Genomic DNA, 6,306 nt, shown 5'->3' on the forward strand with positions numbered 1-6,306 from the left:
GTACCAGCCTGCGATTTGATTCCTGCTTAGGGCATATGCCTGGGTTGTGGGGCCAGGTCTGGCAGTTGAGGGTGTGCAAGAGGCAACCAGTCTCACACGTCGGTATGTATCTCCCTCTCTTTCTCCTTCCCTTCCCCGTCTCTAACAATAAAATCTTTAAAATGCACTGGAGTTCTGACATGAATGTGTGGGAGTTATCTATTGGTAATTAAATCAGTGTAGATAATTTACTAGCTTAGTATCTTTTCCTCACAAACGTTGCTCCCCCCAAACCAGGCGTGGTCAAGGGGTTTGAGGTAGGAGATAATAGTGGAATCTTAAAAAAAACCTTTTTATTGAAGTATAAGACACACAAAAGATACACCAATCAGAAGTGTATAGTCTTTAAGAATTTTCACAAACAGCCCAGGCTGGGTAGCTCAGTTGGTTAAAGCATTGTCTTGATGCTCCAAGGTTGCAGGTTCGATCCCCAGTCAGGGCACATGTAAGAATCAACCAATGAATGCCTACATAAGTGAAACAACAACTTGATGTTTCTCTCTCTCTCTTTCTCCCTTCCTCTCTCTCACACTCTAAAGTCAATAAATTTTTTTGAAATTAAAAATAAAAGAATTTTCACAAACAAATCTATAACCAGCAACCTTACCAGCCCTCAAAAGCAACCCTTGGGTCCTGCCACTGTTTACCTCCTCCCTCCTCCCAAAGGTAACGTCTATTCTGATTTCTAACATCACAATTAGTGTAGCTCTCTTTTGAAGTTCATATAAATGGAATCATGTAGGTTGGATTATTTTGCTTGCCTTCTTTCACTCAGTAATTTGTTTTCCAGAATTGTCTAACCATAGCAATTTTGAGAGGGTGGGGATCAAAGATTAGAGACAAGAGTAGAACAATTTTTTTGTTTTGTGTTTATTTATTTTTTAAATTTTATTTATTTTTAGAGAGAGGGGAAAGGAGGGAGAAAAAGAGGGAGAGAAACGTCAATGTGTGGTTGCCTCTCATGTGTCCCCAACTGGGGACCTGGCCCACAAACCAGGCATGAGCCCTGACTGGTAATTGAGACAGCCACCCTTTGGTTCGCAGGCCGGTGCTCAATCCACTGAGCCACACTAGCTGGGGCCCTGTAACTCATTTAATCTTTACAACAGCCTTGTGTAATAGGTGCAATTATTGTTTCCATTTTATGTATGTAATTCAAATCTAGTATACCCTACAGAGCCTCTACATTGTGAAGATTTCCCCCTAGCTGAACATATGCATCTCCACTCCTTTGTATGATGTCAGTTTATTTAACAAGTTCCCTATTGATAGATATTTTGGTTGTTTGAAATACTTTGTTATTACAAATAGTGTTGCAATGAATTTTCTAAGCATATCATCTCATTCTTGTAGGAATATATCTATAGGAAAATTCCTAAAAGAGAAATTGCTGAGTCAAAGGAATGTGCATTTTAATTTTGGTTGATGTTGCCAAGTTGCCTTCCATCAGTGAGTTTTGCCTAGCTAACGAGACTGGTATTTCATTATAATTTCAGTTTGGATTTCTCTCTCTCTCTCTGTTTGCATTTCTCGTATTATAAATGAAGTATCTTTCCAGATGTTTAAGAACCATTTTGATTTTCTTTGCTGTAAACTGTTTTTCATATACTTTTCTACTAAATTGTTGGTCTCCTGTTTCTAATTGGTAAGCATTTATTTTTTTCCCCAGTCCTCACTTGAAGCTATGTTAATTGATTTTAGAGAGAGTAGGGGCCGCGGGAGAGAGAGAAACAGATGTGAGAGAGAAACATCTATCGGTTGCTTTCTGTACGCACACTCTGACTGGGAATGAACCCACAGCCTAGGTATGTGCCCTGGTTGGGTATCTAACCTGCAACCTTTTCGTGTATGGAACAATGCTCCAACCAACTGGGCCACCTGACCAGGGCTGTACAAGCACTCATGTTGTATTAAGGAAGTTATTCCTTTGTCTCTGATATGTGGTATATATGGTATTTTTTGTTGTGGTGGTTGTTTGTGTCTATGTGAGCATGTATTTGTGTGTGGCTTCTGGGTTTTGTGTCATACTTAGAAAGGACTTTCCACTCCAGGATTATTTTTAAAAACCTACATTTTCTTCTAGTGCTTCTAAAGTTTATTTTTTAGTGTTTCATTTTGAGTAATCTAAAACAGCAGTTTCCAGCCTTTTAGGCACCAGGGACGGGTTTCATGGGAGATAATTTTCCCACGGGTTGGGGTGAGGTAGGGTGGGGTAGGAGGACAGGAGGCAGAGCTCAGGCAGTAATGCCAGGAAATGCCAGAGAAGCTTCGCTCCCTCAGGGCTCTGCCTCCTGCTGTGCAGCCTGATTCCTAACAGGTCCTTTGCCCAGGGGTTGGGACCCCCTGATCTAAAATGTATCTTGGGAGATATGGATTCAAATATCTTTTTTTCTTCTTTTTAAAAATATATTATTTATCTATTTTTTAGAGAGAGGGGAAGGGAGGGAGAAAGAGAGGGAGAGAAACAGCGATGTGTAAAAGATACTTCCACCTGTTGTCTCTCGTGCGCCCCCTGCTGGGGACCTGGCCTGCAACTCAGGTATGTGCCCTGACTGGGGATCGAACTTCAGACGTTTACATTGTGAAAGCTGGCTCTCAATCCACTAAGCCACAACAGCCAGGGCCAAATTTCCTTTTTTCCAAATAGCTAATCATTGTCGCAACACCATATATTGAACTACATTTTCCAAATGTTTCGTGAATAATCTATTTCTGTGTATTTATATACATTAAGTACGTATGTATTTGAGGTTTTTCTAGACTCATTTGGGTTTTTCTAGACACATTTTCCCTCTGCCAGCGCCTGGGGAATTTGTCTTGCCAGTTCTCATACCCCTTTTGTAATTACAATATCTACTTCTGACTGTCATCCCCTTCCCCCCATGTAAGTTGTGTGAGCACAGAGGTCTTGTCTGTTTTATTCATTACAGTATACCGAGCACCTTAGCACGTAGTAGGCACTGAACAAATATTCATTGAGTGGATGTGGGAGTAAAGGGGAAGGAAGAGTCTAGTAAACATTTTAACTGGAGGATTTGGTGGATGAGTTACTAACCAGTGCCTAGGGTACAGAGAAGAAAAAATCTAACCTCAGTTTCCTAAGAATGAAAAGATAGAATGGGAAAATAATATTTACTTCGCAGGTCCTTCTGAGGAATAACTAAAACCAAGAGTCTAAGTGCCTAGAAGAGTGCCTGGCACGAAGGCAAGTTCTGTAGATGTCAGGCACGCCTCTTTTCCTTTTCCCCAAATTCCTGTATCTACCTGGTGTGTGGGGCCAGGAGCCGGGAGAAGCAAAGGAGAGAAGCTGTTTGGAATCTCCTTAAGACACAGGTGAAGGAAGCCCCTGAGTCTTGAAAATGTTAAAAGGAATCTTACATTTCCATCCAGATGGCTGTGCCTGAAATCTGCTGGAACACGCTAAAAAATTCTGGGACTTTTTACTCACCAGGGCGCCCAAGGGAGACGCAGACAGGGGTGGGGACTGGGGTCGATGGAAGCTGGGGCCTGGGGAGGCTCTGCAGGTGCACTAGGGAGCAGGGGGCCACATGCGGGAGCTGCATCATTACATGCGGGTGCGCTCCGCCCCAGCTCGGCAGAGGCCTCCAGGCAGCTGGCGGGGAAAGGCTCAGGCCCGGGCGGGACAACAAGCCCCTTTGTCTGAGGCGTGGAGGGGCCCCAGCTGCAAGGCCCTGGGGTGGAGCCACTGCCATGGCGGGAGGGAACGCTTCCCCGCTAGGGTGGGATGGGTGACCTCGAGAGAGGGCAGCTGGGTGGGGAGTGGATGGGGAGCCCTCCCATCGCCCAGAAAACATTCCACTGTCACCTAACACTGGCGCTGCTTTTGTTAAAGCTGTCCAAGTTTGTCTCTTCTGGAGGTAAAATTTAATTCACCATGCCTGACTTGGCCAAAAGAAGAGAAAAGAACTATCAGCTCCAGTTTTTATGCCCAGGGAGCTCACGCTTATGGAAACAAAGCATCCCCAGTTTGTCCAGAAAGAGCTAAGGATTATTATAGACAGTACACGCCAGTGACCACAGAGAGAGACAGCTAAGTGGGCAGGAGCCATCTATGCAGAGTGGAGGCTTGAAGATGTCCCACCCAGGTAGCTGTAGCTGTGGGGATGCCTCATGGAGAGAGGTCTGCAAATACTGGGCAAAACATAAATGAAGAGTAGAAGGAAACTGCAAAAGCCAAAGACCATAAATCCTGTTAAATAAACAAATTTTCAATTTATTTTTACAGGCTGTTAGCAGTAATCTTTTATTAAAATGAAATATTATATTATGTATAATGTCAATATGTAAAATGGATGAAAATAATAAATGAGGCCCTCAAAACATTTAAATCTTCATTGTTAGGACATACTTTTGTCCATGTAAGAAATATCCAAACCTGTAGAGAGCTTTTGAGTTTGAGCCAAACCGATGACATTGCCTGGAAGCAAGATCTCAAGTGGTCTGGAGAATGACAGTTTTGCAGTTTCTTTTTTGCATTTTGTACCTTTAGAATTAAGGATGATTATTACATGAAGGTTGGTTTGGCTCAGTGGATTGAGCGTCGGCCTGCGAGCTAAGTGTCGCTGGTTCGATCTTCCAGTCAGGGCACATCAGAGAAGGAAAACTCTGATTCCAAAAAACCTCCGCTGCCTTGAGGCATACCTCTTCAGGGGAAGGGCTAAGGGAGTAAACCCCGACAGAAAATCCGGAGCCGGAGTCCCTAAGGCGGTTTGACGTTGTAGTCAACACCGGCAACTCCTGCGGCGCACCTGAAGCCAAGCTGTATTGACTCCGTCTTTCCCTTGGACCCTTCAGCTGCGAAGAGAGGGGGGGTCTGCTGCATGGGCAACAGCAGACCCTCCATATCACCCTGCCCAGGCTCTGTAGCTTCAGCTTCACTGGAGAGGACACTCCAGCGTCATCACAAGATGTTGATTCAACACGGGAGGAGACAGATACCGTGTCACTCCCGAGTCGGACTGCACAGCCATTCTCGGCGGTGCAGATAGACTCTTAAGAAGCTACACCATCGTCTCTCGAGACGGACGGCTGCCGACGACGACTTTTCAGTCCACACTTCTTTATTTGTGACCTTGATACCTTAATCCAATTATTGAAATTTATAGTTGACAAAAAAGGAGAGCTGTTACAGAACCCCAGCCTATGCTGTTCTGGAACAGCTGTGGGGTCCAATTGCCCACAGCAGAGGGCGTGATTCTCAATACAAAAGTTTGGTGGAAGGTGATTCCTGCAGGCCCTCCTGGGTGATGGGGAGTCTCCACTCCCCCTTCCTTCCCTCCTCCTTCTTTCCCTTCCCCCTTGCTCCAACAGGCCCTGCGCAGTGGACCAGGAGTTACCTTTGCCTTGCTTCCCTTTCTCCTACTGGTCCTTGGGCCCTGAGTCGGTCCGGGAGTTTCTTCTTTCCTCCACCCCCTTTCCCCCTTTTAATCCTCCATAAACCTGTTGTTCAAACCTTAAAAAAAAAAAAAAAAAAGTTTGATGGAAAATGAAAGAGGGTTTATTTAAAAGTTTTACAGATTCAGAATAAAGGCAGGTTTCTACTGTTATGTCCTGATCCCTTTAAAACACCCCAAAATGCTTAGTACTGCCTCCCCCTGCCAAACTAGGACAGTTTCAGAACACACCAGTCAGAGGTACCAGAAAAGCAGAAGCCCACAGCTCCGTATTCCTGGTCACAGTTCAGCATTTCAGGCATCTCTGACTAATCCATGCTTGGTTGGTCAGGTCCCCACAATTCCAGTCTCATCAAGCTGTGCTGCCATGTTCTCCAAGCAGGTTTCCCAGTGAGTCTCCTCTTTCTTACTCCAGACCTCATGGCAGACTCTCTCCAAACCATGTGGCTTGCCCCTTACACCCCAGACCTCCTAGCCAACTCGCGCCTACACCGTTTCAGACCATGTGGCTTCTCCTCCTATATGGCTGCCTGCCCTTATTTTATTTTATTATTTATTTATTTATTTATTTAATTTATTTTGCCTGTCCTTATTTTAAATGTTGACCCAAGGCACCATAACTAGAATCTTAAGCCTATCACCACCTCCCCCCCTTTTGCCCTGGGCTGCAGCACAGCTATTATCTAGTTATCAGCTTGCCATAGATATGCAAAGTACCTAAAAAGCTGTATTATCTCCTTTCCCCAACCCCAAAACCATGAGCTGTGGGGACTTTAGGCACTCGTCGCTCTGTTACAGAGCCATAATCGTATGTTAGTTGCTCAAATGTTCATTGTAAAATGCAGCAAGTAGC

The sequence above is a fragment of the Furipterus horrens genome, unplaced genomic scaffold (assembly GCF_987537825.1).
Source record: "Furipterus horrens unplaced genomic scaffold, mFurHor1.1.pri manual_scaffold_3, whole genome shotgun sequence".
NCBI lineage: Eukaryota > Metazoa > Chordata > Mammalia > Chiroptera > Furipteridae > Furipterus > Furipterus horrens.